Below are 14,658 nucleotides of genomic sequence, written 5' to 3'. Positions count from 1 at the left end.
CATTACATATATTTCATCACTAAATTAATTATTTTTAAATTAATTGAATATCAAACTTGTGCAACACAAATAGTTTATCTAATTATAACTTCAAAATTTATTAAGTTTATATGGAAAACTTGTAGGCAACAATATAGAGAACAAGGTCATAATTTTATTATAGTATATTTTATTGTCTTTCTCATTTCATTGTCGATATTTTAGAAAACAAAGTCATACTTTCAAGTATATAAAAATACAATTCTTGATTGGAAGCATAAATTCTAAATAGCAACTTATAAAATATTCTACCATATAAGATATATTTATTATTCATAATTTCTTTTTTTTTGTATATTTCGTCCTTACATTAGCAATGCCAAACAACATACGTTTATAACGCACTTGACTTGTCCATGTATCTTATTCACGATAACTAACACGTATGCACAATCTTCATCAGTTTCACATGGAACTATAGTGAAAAAATAGAATAAAAAATGTTAATAAAATGTAATAAAAAATTATGTAAAAACTAAAAAATAAAAAAATATATATTTAAGGGGAAACCATTATTTACATATAGCCATCGCTAAAAGAAAGTGTAGGGACAAAAACAAAACTATAGTATAAAGAAGTTTGAGAATTTTAGCCATATGTTTTTATATTTTACTCTTACAAATGAATTGAGATATATTCAATGTATATTAATGCAATGCTAGAAACACTTAAATATTTGTAGCACTAGAATACATAATATATTTTACTGCCCCTTTTTGCACAATTAATAAATATTTCTTAAATATCTTTAGAAAAGAGGTAACATAAAAATACTTTATAATTTTTAAATCTATTTTTTAAGAAACTTTTCATCCTTTGGTGATAGAAAGTAGAGATGTGTTTTTAAAAAATTTGTAAAAGTGTGTGCAAGTTATCTATATGAATAATGGTAAGGATAAAACTAAAATACAATTCTTTAGGTTGTTCTTACTATTTTCTAATGAAAATATGACAAGTGTATGATTTCTACTTACACGTATGCAAATTTCTCCTATTTTCACTCACTAAAAGATATTTAAATAGGGGTGTTCATTGGTTCGGGTAAATCCGAACCAATCCAGAATCCGAACAAAACCATAGTGTTTGAGTTGGATATTTTTTCAGTTCGGGCAAGAACCGAACTAGGGATGGCAATGGGTAGGGTATGGGTAGGGTACTATAGTACCCATCCCTATACCCGCGGTTATAAAAAATCCTCGTACCCGAGCCCATACCCGTTTGGGTAACACCTTTAGCACCCGTACCCGTGCCCTTTGGGTATGTATGTACCCATACCCGTACCCGTTACCCGCATTTCTAATAAAAAAAAAGTATATCAACTATAAAATATCATATCATTTTAAGTTTTTAGTATCATTTAAATATTTTCAAAAAACTTAATGTTAAATTATGAAATAAACAAACATTTATGTTACATATATAATGGTTTAACATGGATGTATTTTTGAAAATTGATAGACATTTATTTTAATATAATAATATAAACTAAAATATATAAATATATATGTTGTGCGGTGTCGCGGGCGAAAAATCGTTGTTTTTCTAAATGAGACACCTGATGCCTTCTTTGGGCTCGAGTGCTCAAAAAAATGATTTTTCTTTTGTACCGACCAAACTTTTTATTGTTTCCAAAAGAGGAAAAGGAAAAAAGCTGCAATAACCTAAAAGTGGGGGGAGAGATCTTGGGTAAGAGGGTTGGTTATACGAAGGGAAGGTATTAGCACCCAACGTATCTATAGTACTCTATAGGTTTCTTTGTTTTGTTTATTCCATTCTTGTTATGGTGGAGGTTCTTGTGAGATAGGTGGGACCTAAGGTGTTTGTTTGATTATGCTCGCAAAGATCATCGCGATCCTCTGCATACATATCCCTTAGAGGGAATCAGAGCATCTGTAGCTCGGGGTCTACGGGTGCTAAGGTTTGAATGGTTTTTTTTGTTTTGTTTTGCTCGCCAAGGATCGACCTTGTGCCTACGTATTCTCAAAGGGATGTTGAGAAAGTCAGAGCAATCGTAGTTCCCACTTATGCTAGTGGAAGCAAAGGAAAATAGACAAATGTCGTCTAAATGCTAGATGTATCTAATCTATATCATCACATACATCTGTTTGATTTTTGTTTGAAAATCTTTTCATTATAAGCCCGGGGCCATGCCACTTAGGGTGCTTAGAATGATAAAGATGTTTTTGTTTGTTTAACCAGCCTTGTGGCAAAAGTTTCAATGAAGTCAGCCTTGTGACGAAAACTTTGATTAATCAGCCAGCCTTGTGGCAAAAGTTTCAATGAAGTCAGCCTTGTGACAAAAAATTTGATTAATCATCCAGTACGGTGGTAAAACAGTTTGATTGATTAGCCAGCCTTGTGGCAAAAAGTTTGATTGATTGATTGATTGTTTGTGATGATATAGAAGAGATACTCCTAGCATAGAGATGAAAAATGTCTAATCTCCTAGGGTATTTGATTTGGATATTGGGGATGCTTATAAGAAGCCCGTGGGTCCTTGTACGAAGCCCAAGAGGAGGCTATCCGAGGGTCCTTGCATTGTAAGCCCAAGAGGAGGCTATGGGAGGGACTATCGGGGGTCCTTGCATTGTAAGCCCAAGAGGAGGCTATGGGAGGGTCACTCGTTTGTACAAAGCCCAAGGGGAGGCATGGTATAGTTGGTTTGAGCTCTTAGAGCGATTTCACCGGGAAACCATACTCTATGTCCTAACCTAAACTAGGGAGATTCTTTGCACGAAGCCCAATAGGAGGCTATGGGGAACCTAGTGTTGTACTAAGTTGAATAAGCACACATATCACACATATGAACAAACATGAACAAGTATGAACAAACATGAACAGGTATGAACAATTATATATATATGACAGAGTGTGTGTATATAATGGAGTTTATGAAGGAAATATACCTGTAAGCATGATCCATTTGTATACACAGGGCTCGGGACTCATACTCGGGGAGAGTTTCATTTGAATTTATTCAAAGCTATGTAAACAGGTATTTACAAAGGGCTTGGGACTTATACCTACATGGAGGCCCATGGTATATTTTTGGGAAGATTTAAAGAAAACCTTCATTTTTGGTTTGTTATTCAAAGTTAAAAATCAAACTGACCGAGATATGTACAAAAGGCGTACAATGAAATACCTAATTTCATGTACTTGAGTGGGTATGTACAAAAGGGCTTGGGACTTATACCTACATGGAGGCCCATGGTATATTTGAAAAGCAGACGCGTCGTTTGAAAAACGGTTTGAAAGTTTGTTTTGAAAGAAAGTTTATTTATTTTGAATAAAAGACTGTGTAAAAAAGAAAAAAGGAGTGGGTCTTATATTCTCTAATATTCGAGAGGCCCCACATCGTTTTGAAAATCAATTGATCAATTAAAAAAAGATTTAATCAATAGTTTCAAAAAGAAATGGTTTATTGTTTTGAAAAGAACGATCGTTTGTTTTAAAACAATTTGAATTTGACAAAAGTCAACTTAATTAAGTAAAAAAAATCAAATTTTAATGCTTAATTAAGACCTAAGTGATTAGGGTTTGATCACAAAAAATATTTACAAGTGATTAGGTTAAGAATCAAATGAAAAACAATATTTTAAAGTATTAAAAAACACTTAAAACATGTCATTTTAAACCTATTTAAAAACGTATTAAATAAATCTTTTTTTGTGATTTTTTTTGATATTCATAAAATATATGTGTTAAATAAAGAGTGTACAAAAAATGAATGAAAAATGAATTAATTTGATGTGTTAATTAATTAATTAAAGTTGTAAAAAAAATGAAGAAAAACAAGTGTTAAAAAAATGGTTTGGTCCCTAGAGGACTTGAACTCGTGACCCTAAGGTCACCAACCAAAACAATAACCAGCTGAGCCACGCTTGTGGCTTGTTAGTAGTACGCGCTTGGTAGAATATATTACTCAACTGAATTTCAAAACTTATGAACCAAAAAACGCGCCAAGAACACAATCCCAATTTGAATTTGAATTTTCTGAAAACTGAACCAAATTGATCAAGTGAAGGGTCTAACTCACTCGTTTTTTCATAAGGATCATGATGGTGGTCTTTAATTGCATTTATTTTCACTCTAAGGCTATCAATTTTCTGATGAACACGAAGAACCCTAATTCTATGATTCAATCTGAAATCGTGTATGTGCAAGTTATGATGCAATTGATTGAGGGTTAATGATCCTCATGTGTGCAGAAATGAGATGGTATGTTCATATTTCATTTATGATGCGTGGAGAGTAGAGTTTGAAGTTCAAGTGCACTTACCTCAAAAACGGCCAAACTGAGAATTGGATTTTGATCTGGAGGTGTTACAGATGCTTTGTATCAATCTGAATAGCTTCTATGATGATTATGGAAGGTGTCTGGATGTCTGGAACAAGTTGAATTCATCTGAGCATGGCCATGGCACCCGATCTGCAGTTGCTTCAAGTATGAATCGAATTTGAAGATGGAGATGTTTCAGATCATATGTGAGTGTTTGGATAGTTCATATGTGATATATATGAGGTGTTGGAATTGTTAGTTTGGACAGAAATGATCTTGAATGGATTTTGGCATGATAAGGCCATGGTTATGCATATTTGAGAAGTGAGGTAGTGATTTTGAGCTTGAGGTGTTTTTGGGGTGTATGAGTGGTTCAAACAAGTTTCAAATGATGTTTATGAGTTGTGGGAAGCATCATTTTGCTCAGAACTTCAAAGGTTTAGAGGTTGAGCATTTTACCTCTTTGAAACTTAAGAAACTTGCCATTCAAGAAAGAAGAGAGAAAACCTATAATTGTGAGATTTTGGTGTGAATTGAAGAGTGATTTGAACCTCTATTTATAGGCCAAAGTTTCTGAATACAAAGCTCTTGCAAGTTGATCAAGAATGATGATTTGGCTTAAGAGATAAAATGGAATCTTTCACATTAAATGCAAATGGTTAAAAGTGACTTAACCATGGTTATTTCTCAAGCTTCTTATCCTCTTCCATTCTGATCTCAAATCAGAAAATATCTACCAATTATTGCATCTATGCATCATTACTTGGATCATTTGGCAAAATGGTTCATAACTTAGTGAAAATGGCTTGAAATTTCAAGTGAAAAGTTCACTAATGTCAAAATTCAAAACCATAGCTACACTCCATATTTTTTCATGCTCTTGGACATTTTGGAAAGCTCATGTTACACACTTCAAAAGCCTAGTTGAAAGTTTCTTCAAGACCTTTAAGGAAATGGGTGAAAAAGATCCATGAACTTTGAAGAAAATGAAGTTTTAAGTGAAATTTTCATAAGATGCCAACTTTGAAGCTCCATATCTCTTAAATGGTTGATCTTATGGAAAAAAATTATATGTGTCAAAGTTGTTTATTGGATCAAAATCTACAACTTTCATGTTGGAAGTTTTTTTCAGTTTGTAGGTGAAATTTTGAGAAATTCCATTTCAAAGTTTGGAAAAAAACCATGAAAAACACTTAGAAATTTTTCTAAGTATGGAAAGTCAAACTTTGACTTTTTGATTCTTGATTGATTTTCTTGATTTCTCTTGATCAAATGACTTCATATATCATATATTGATGATTTAAAACTTCAAAAGTCATGGTTGACCCAATTTCCCCAAAAGTCAATGGTGATCTTGTACAGTTGACTTTTTCAGACGAATCGCGTTTCTGGAGTTTTCAATGAAACAGGCTATCCTCATCAAATGAATGGTATGAATGGATCACATTGAAGCATTAGAGGATATTGAGCCATGGTTTGAGTTGTGGCACCATGTCCTGATTAAAAAGTCAGTTGTTCAGTGAATTAGGTCAAAACCCTAATTGTCGACCTGATGAAATTGATGACTGTGGATCTTGAATTGAGATGTAATTTCCATTGGATTTTGTCATAGGGATTATTTGAGGATGATTGAAACCTTTGATTGACTTCCTGGGGATTTTTAGGGTTTCCCAAATGTGATCCCTGATTTTAGTCCCTGATAGTTCAAAATCCTAATCTGATGATCTGAGATTTCACTGTTGATCAATCCTTGTGTAGGAGATGTTATGAGCCAATGGATTAAGTCAAAATGATGCACTTGTAGTCTTGAGGTCATGTCCCAAGTCATTAGGTCAATCTCTGAGCAAAAGTCAGGAGTATGCTATCTTCAGTCAAAACCCTAATCTGATTGATTCAGAGCTGTTGAGCTTGTTGAAATGAATCTCTGAGGACCAAATGTTGATTATTGATGAAGATGATTCATTTGAGATGAAGGGAGAACAAAACCCTAATTGATTGTTACTTGTACTGATGAGTGATTTCCTGATTAAATCCTGCTGAGTCACAAGTAGCAAACACAAGCTATGCAATTTTGTTAGAGATGCAAATGATGCATATGCAAATGATATGAGATGGTATCTTAGGTCAAAAATTGGGGTATGACAGATGCCCCTATTTAAGTTTCTTCAACCTGAGACATGAAGATTGAAAATCTTCGTTTTGATATGGTGGAAGAGACTTAAATATCAGAAGACGCAAATTTGGACCTAAGATACCAAAATTGCGAATGATGCAAGGATATCTTTACCGAGGGATATCAAACTGACTCCACTGGGGAAAAGAGATCGGGAAGGATATCTTAATCCGTTTTAGGAAGAGAATCCGTTTTTCGGGAAAGCAAGTGTATGCTTCACCGGGGTATGACAGCTTTGTAAGAAAAGCTTACCTACCGGCATTATCGACTATCAGCTTGGGGATAGACTTGTTTAATAATGCGAAGGTGGAAGGTGTGAAACCGTATTACCGACTATCAGCATGGTGATAGACTTGACAAGGTAAAAAGAGTTTCAAAGGTTCGGTTAATATTACCGACTATCAGCCTTGTGATAGACATGTTGAATAATATAACCAGAACAAAAGGTTACCGACTACCAGCCTCGTGATAGTGGTTTTGAAGACATGATCAATTATCAGCCGAGTGATAAAATGATTCTGGAGACTTTGTTAGGGGAATTACTGGTTATTCAGCCTTGTGAACAGTAATAAGGCCCTGATTGTCAAATGGTCTTCACGATTGATTTCCTAGAGAGGAAAAGTCTTTTGAAAGAGACATAAGCTGCTCAGATGATGAGGCTATTGCTTATGGTTTTTTTTTTTTTTTTTCACGATTCTATTTGAGGAATCGGAATTTGAATTTTTGGTAAAGACAGGGCTCTAACCAAGAATGAATTGGAAAGAAACAGTCAAACAAGACTTTGTACCCATGAGGAATGAACTCGATGGGATTTTCTCTTTCGTTTTGAGAGGAGAAAACTAAAGCAACCTTCTTCCACGAGGAATGATCTCAGTGGGGAACTGGAGAAAGAAAATTTTATTTCTGCTTATGGGTGACAACCTACTGGAGAGATGACACGCCCATACCCGTTTTTTTTCTTTTTCTTTTTTTATTTGGGATAGATATATCCTGAACAAGCGATTATTGAAAAATGCAAGAATGCATAAATGATGCAAATATGTATGAATGATGAATGTCAAGAATGTAGCATGCATACTGACAATACTGACAGACAGAGGAGTATATACTGGAGACGGACCGACGTTGCAATACAACCAAATACTCGGCAAATGTTCTTCAACACGGTGTAGATAACACGGGTGATGAATGATGCTGCGTGCTTTAAACCTCTCTGGGGAAGATAAGCATCTTTTCTTATTGAGATGAAAGAACTTCTTCACTGGAGATGGAAAATCTTCGTTACTGAGGATAGGAGAGCTTCTTCACTGGGGATAGAAGAGCTTCTTCACTGGGGATAAAAGACCTTCTTCACTGGGGATAGAAGAGCTTTTTTACCTCGAGGGGTAATTGCTTCAAGAATTCTTTACTGGGACCAGAATACCGTTGTTTCAACAATTTTCAGGGAGAATCCTTTTGTTCATCCTATGGAGACGACTGCTGATGTTCCTTCCGTTGTTCACAACTTAAAGGAAAATTTCGCTTTTATTTTAAAAAAAGAAAAGTGAAGTAAATTCATTTAAAACTTATTTTTTCTTTTTTGTTTCAAAAGTGAATAACACAATTAAAGCGTCATTTTGAAACTGAAGGAAATTAAAGATTGCAAACAAATGGGCACAAGGCTCAAATTTATTTAATAGGATGGTAATCAGCTAAAGGCGTGATTCCATAGAGTATTTACAAAAGTTGGAAATGGTAATTATGCGGAAAAGGCTACATTGAAATCAATAACCACTATTCCCCTAACAACTTCGAGTTCCAACTGTGTTTGTCGCTTCAGATTGGCGGTGATTTGATTGAAGATCCTTTGATGAAGAACAGACTCTTCAGGTGACGAAGTATGGACTGATGCAGTTACTTTGTCATAAATCCCTAATTTTTGCCTAGATTGCCCTTTCAGGTTTTCAATCTACCAGGATGAATTTTTCTGTTTATTGTCTCTAATTTTTGCCTGGACCGCCCTTTCGGGTTTTCAGTCCACCGAGACGCTCATTTTTGCCTAAGTCGCCCTTTGCGGGTTTTCGACTTACCGAGCTGTTCTTTTGTATTTTTTTAGACAAAGTATTTCTTGACTGCATCAGCATTCACAGGATATGGGAATTCATCCCCATCCATGGTTGTAAGAATCATGGCGCCGCCAGAAAATGTTCTTTTGACAACATACGGGCCTTCGTAATTAGGAGACCATTTGCCCCTAGAATCTGGTTGAAAAGACAAGATCTTTTTAAGCACGAGGTCGCCTTCTCGAAATTCACGAGGTCGAACCTTTTTGTTGAAGGCTTGTTTCATCCTTGCTTGGTATAACTGTCCATGGCATAGAGCAGTCATACGTTTTTCTTCGATTAAGTTCAACTGATCGTATCTGCTTTGACACCATTCAGCCTCTGATAACTTAGTCTCCATGAGGACTCTCATTGATGGTATTTCCACTTCTACGGGGAGTACAGCTTCCATGCCGTATACTAGAGAAAAGGGAGTTGCCCCTGTCGAAGTACGCACTGAAGTTCGGTACCCATGCAAAGCAAATGGCAGCATTTCGTGCCAGTCTTTGTAAGTGACGACCATTTTCTGGACAATCTTCTTAATGTTCTTGTTGGCAGCTTCAACGGCGCCGTTCATTTTTGGTCTGTAAGGAGAAGAGTTATGATGCTCAATCTTGAATTCCTCACACAATTCTTTCATCATTTTGTTATTCAAGTTTGAACCATTGTCAGTAATGATCTTGCTAGGAACACCATATCGGCAAATGATGTTATTCTTGATAAACCTCACAACTACTTGTCTTGTAACATTGGCGTAAGATGCTGCTTCGACCCATTTGGTGAAGTAATCAATGGCTACCAAGATGAAACGATGACCGTTTGAAGCTTTCGGTTCGATCATTCCAATCATGTCGATACCCCACATGGAGAAAGGCCATGGAGATGAGAGAACGTTGAGTAGAGTCGGTGGCACATGGATCTTATCTGCGTAGATCTGGCACTTGTGACATCTCTTCACGTGTTTACAACAATCAGATTCCATTGTCAACCAATAGTATCCTGCTCTTAAGATTTTCTTGGACATTGCATGCCCATTTGAATGAGTTCCAAAGGACCCTTCATGCACTTCATGCATTAACATGTCTGCTTCGTGTCTATCCACGCATCTGAGCAAAACCATGTCGAAGTTTCTTTTGTATAGCACATCTCCGTTCAGGAAGAAACTGCCAGAAAGTCTCCTTAAAGTTTTCTTATCTTTGTTTGATGCCCCAAGTGGGTACTCTTGAGTTTGAAGGAAGCGTTTGATGTCGTGAAACCACGGTTTATCATCGATGACTGCTTCAGTTGCAAACACATAGGCGGGCCTTTCAAGGCGCGTAATTCTGACTTTAGGCACATCATTCCAGTGACTGACTTTGAACATGGAAGATAGAGTAGCCAAGGCGTCTGCCATTCGATTCTGATCTCGAGGTATATGATGCAATTCCACCTTGTTGAAGAAAGTCAACAGACGTCTTGCATAATCTCTGTAAGGAATCAAGCCAGGGTGGAAAGTTTCCCATTTGTCTTTGATTTGGTTGATCACGAGGGCTGAATCTCCATATATGTCTAGGATCTTGATTCTTAAGTCAATGGCTTCTTCGAGACCCATGATACAAGCTTCATATTCTGCGATGTTGTTGGTGCAATCAAATAGCAATCTGGCGGAGAATGGGATATGAGTACCCTTAGGAGTGATGATAATTGCCCCAATTCCATTGCCAAAAGCGTTTACTGCTCCATCAAAAATTAGGCCCCATCTTGATCCAGGCTCAGGACCTTCTTCAGGTAATGGTTCGTCACAATCTTTCATTTTCAAGTACAAGACATCTTCATCAGGAAAGTCAAACTTGAGAGATTGATATTCATTGATTGGTTGATGCGCCAAATGATCGGCGAGAATGCTTCCTTTGACCGCTTTTTGAGCACGGTATTCAATGTCATATTCAGATAACAGCATTTGCCATCGGGCAATCCTTCCGGTTAATGCAGGCTTTTCAAAGACATACTTGATCGGATCCATTTTGGAGATTAACCAAGTAGTATTGTTGATCATGTACTGGCGGAGACGTTTTGAAGCCCAGGCCAAAGCACAACATGTTTTTTCGAGCATGGAGTAACGAGACTCACAGTCTGTGAATTTCTTACTTAAGTAATAGATGGCATGCTCCTTCTTACCGGTTTCATCTTGCTGTCCAAGCATACAACCCATGGATTCTTCCAACACAGTAAGGTACATGATTAATGGTCTTCCTTCAACTGGAGGAATCAATATTGGTGGTTCTAACAGGTACTCTTTGATACTGTCGAACGCTTTCTGGCAATCCTCAGTCCATACAACCCCTTGATCTTTGCGGAGAAGCTTGAAAATTGGCCCACAAGTAGCAGTCATTTGAGAGATAAATCTGGAGATATAGTTCAATCGTCCGAGAAATCCTCTTACTTGCTTTTCAGTTTTTGGTGTAGGCATCTCTTGAATAGCTCTGACTTTGTCGGGATCTACTTCAATACCTCTTTGGCTGACAATGAAACCCAAGAGTTTTCCAGATCTAACCCCAAAAGTACATTTGTTAGGATTCAAGCGAAGCTGATATTTCCTTAGTCGTTGAAACAACTTCAAAAGGTATTCAATATGTTCTTCTTCTGTGCTGGACTTGGCTATCATGTCGTCCACATAAACTTCAATTTCTTTATGCATCATGTCATGGAAGAGAGTAGTCATTGCCCTTTGGTAAGTTGCGCCTGCATTCTTTAATCCAAACGGCATCACTTTGTAGCAAAAGGTACCCCATGGGGTGATGAAAGATGTCTTCTCCATGTCTTCAGGAGCCATCTTGATCTGATTATAACCTGCACATGTGATTTATATTTGTTTCAGAAAATTTATGAATGCAGGAGTGTATGCAGATTTTTTTTGGAAAAGTTTTTTTTTATTTTTTTTTTTATTTTTTGGTTTTTTAAGATTACCATTTCCAGAAAAAAAGCAAAAATAAAACATATAATGTAGGGAATTCAAAATGACACTTTATTTATGATTCATTTTTGAAACAAAGCCCTAAACACAAACTCATTTGTCTTGGGCAGGACAAAGAGGGAAACTTTTAAAAACAAAGCCCTATACACAAAGTTATTTGGGCGGAACATTTAAAAGAAAAGCCCTATAAAACATCTCTCTGCTTTGGGCAAGGCAGGAGGTCAAAATAACAGCGAGGTGATTACTTTGAGCGGCGAACAACATTCGGAACGTCGACAGCTTTCCAGTAGCAACGAACTCCTCTGTGTATTATGTATTCAGGAAAATTCTCCTCAGAATTATCTCCAGTATTGATATTGACCGCTGGTCGAGCAGGATTTGAAGGTCCTGGTTTGTCAACCTTGTTCTTTGTAGAGTTGAAACGGTCTTCTTCTACCTCTTGAAGAGCATAAGACGAGTCACAATCTTCAGAATTTTCAGGATGTATTTCCCAGTCTTCAGGATGAAGAGACTCATTATCAGCGACACTTTCCGAGTCAGTTGCGGGATCATCTTCCCCTTCATCTTCAAAAATGGCATTTATGTGATAATAACCATCTTCAGGATTATAAACCTTGGCAGATGCATAAAATCCGAAATCTTCAGTAATTTCAGGCTGCTGAGAAAATTGACAGGGCTGATAAGCCTCATCTGGTTGACTATTATATTCAAAGGAATCTCCCCATCCAGTTGGTTGGATATCCTCAATCGCAATCTTGTAACTTTCAGGTGCAGTGTATTTCACCATATAATCAAATTTTCCACTTGGTTGTCCCAAGGTGTCCCAGATTTCTGCAGGAACAGGCTCAGTTTCTTTGCCTTTGGATTTCTCTGAAGGAGGATATGGTTCTTCCTGAGATATGTATCCCGAGTCATTGAGATAACATTTCCATTCTTCTTCAGGATCGGGTAGACCTTCTTCGATGCATTCTTCGATAAGAACATTAACCTCTTGAGGAATTGGGTTAAGGAATCCTCCACTAATGAATGTTTCTTTGATCGGACGAAGGGTTTCATCCTTCTTGGTGCAGTTTGAGAATGTTGGTGAACATCCGAGACCTGCTCTAGTTTCATTCTTGGTCGGGATCACAACTTGCCCCCAGCCAGTGGTAGTTCCATCTCTCACTACTTTCACTGCCTCTTTGTAAGAAGAGATCGATGTTTTCTTCTTGGAAGATTCTGAAGGATAGAAAAACACTTAGAAAGGGGGGGATTGAATAAGTGTGACTTAAAATCTTGAGCGATAAAAATAAAATGCACAATTATTTTTATCCTGGTTCACTGTTAACGAAGCTACTCCAGTCCACCCCCGCAGAGATGATTTACCTCAACTGAGGATTTAATCCACTAATCGCACGGATTACAATGGTTTTCCACTTAGCCGCAACTAAGTCTTCCAGAGTCTTCTGATCACAACCTGATCACTCCAGGAACAACTGCTTAGTTCACTCCTAAGACTTTTCTAGAGTCTACTGATCAACACGATCACTCTAGGCTTAGTTCACTCCTAAGACTTTCTGCTCAGCCAACTGCCAAGACTTCCTGCTCAGCCAACTGCCAAGACTTCCTGCTCAGCTAACTGCTAAGACTTCCTGCTCAGCTAACTGCTAAGACTTCCTAGAGTATACTGATCAACTGATCACTCTAGTTCCTTACAACTTAATGTAATCTATTCAAGAGTTTACAAATGCTTCTTAAAAGCGATAATCACAACTGTGATATTTCTCTTACAATTTAAGCTTAATCTCACTAAGATATTACAACAGCAATGTAGTGAGCTTTGATGAAGATGAAGATTCTGAGTTTTGATTTGAACAGCGTTTCAGCAAGTTAATTTGAATTGTATTGGTGCGAAATCGTTAACCTTGCTTCTCATCAGAACTTCATATTTATAGGCGTTGAGAAGATGACCGTTGAATGCATTTAATGCTTTGCGTGTTCCGTACAGCTTTGCATTTAATGTTATACGCTTTTGTCAACTACCTCGAGCCTTGTTCACGCTGTGTCTACTGACGTAGCCTTTAGTAGCTTTAACGTTCCTTTTGTCAGTCGGCGTAGTCTGCCACGTGTACTTCCTTCTGATCTGATGTTTGTGAATACGACGTTTGAATATCATCAGAGTCAAACAGCTTGGTGCACAGCATCTTCTGATCTTCTGACCTTGAAGTGCTTCTGAGCGTGATACCATCTTCTGATCTTCAGTGCTTCTGATCTCATGTTCTTCTGATGCTTTCATAGACTCATGTTCTGATTCTGCTTCGACCATCTTCTGATGTCTTGCCAGATCATGTTCTGATGTCGCATGCTGAACCATTTGAGACACATCTTCTGAGCGCTGAATTATGCGTACTCTTTATATATATTTCCTGAAAGGGAAATTGCATTGGATTAGAGTACCATATTATCTTAAGCAAAATTCATATTATTGTTATCATCAAAACTAAGATAATTGATAAGAACAAATCTTGTTCTAACAATCTCCCCCTTTTTGATGATGACAAAAACATATATAAATGATATGAATTTGCGATCAGAAAGAGTAGACGGCAAAAGACAAATTACACAGCTATAGCATAAGCATATGAATATGTCTCCCCCTGAGATTAACAATCTCCCCCTGAGATAAATAATCTCCCCCTGAAATAAATACTCGAAGAACTTTAATAAAAGACTTCCCTGATTATTTCGGTAGAGACGATCATATGAGCTTCTGCCTTCAGAGAATCCATAGCTTCTGACTTCTGCTTCCATTGGACAGCTTCAGAACTTGAATTTCTTTGATCTTCAGAACATTCACAGCTTCTGACTTCTGCTTCCATTCAGGACAGCTTCAGAACTTGAATTTCTTTGATCTTCAGAACATTCACAGCTTCTGACTTCTGCTTCCATTCAGGACAGCTTCAGAACTTGAATTACTGGATCTTTAGAACATTCACATCTTCTGATTTCTGCTTCCCTCGGATAGCTTCAGAACTTTGAATGTCTACTAACATCACTTCATGCTAGATTTGTATCAGAACATTGTTGAATGTACCAGAGCATCATCTGAGCATCTCTACATCCTGAAATGTTACAGAACAAAAACTAAACG

General features: G+C 37.0%; 1 long non-coding RNA gene across 1 annotated transcript; it reads right to left on the bottom strand.

Moving 5' to 3' along the window:
* Positions 1-285: 285 nt before the first annotated feature.
* On the bottom strand, positions 286-690 carry LOC131657249 (uncharacterized). Its single transcript, XR_009300554.1, has 2 exons — positions 560-690; positions 286-454 (listed from the first exon to the last, which is right to left on the bottom strand). It is a non-coding gene; the product is annotated as an uncharacterized LOC131657249 (long non-coding RNA).
* Between the last annotated feature and the right edge of the window lie 13,968 nt (positions 691-14,658).

Source organism: Vicia villosa, linkage group LG3, assembly GCF_029867415.1.
Source record: "Vicia villosa cultivar HV-30 ecotype Madison, WI linkage group LG3, Vvil1.0, whole genome shotgun sequence".
NCBI lineage: Eukaryota > Viridiplantae > Streptophyta > Magnoliopsida > Fabales > Fabaceae > Vicia > Vicia villosa.
Note: the sequence above shows the minus strand (reverse complement) of the source record. Positions and strands in the feature narration are given on the sequence as shown.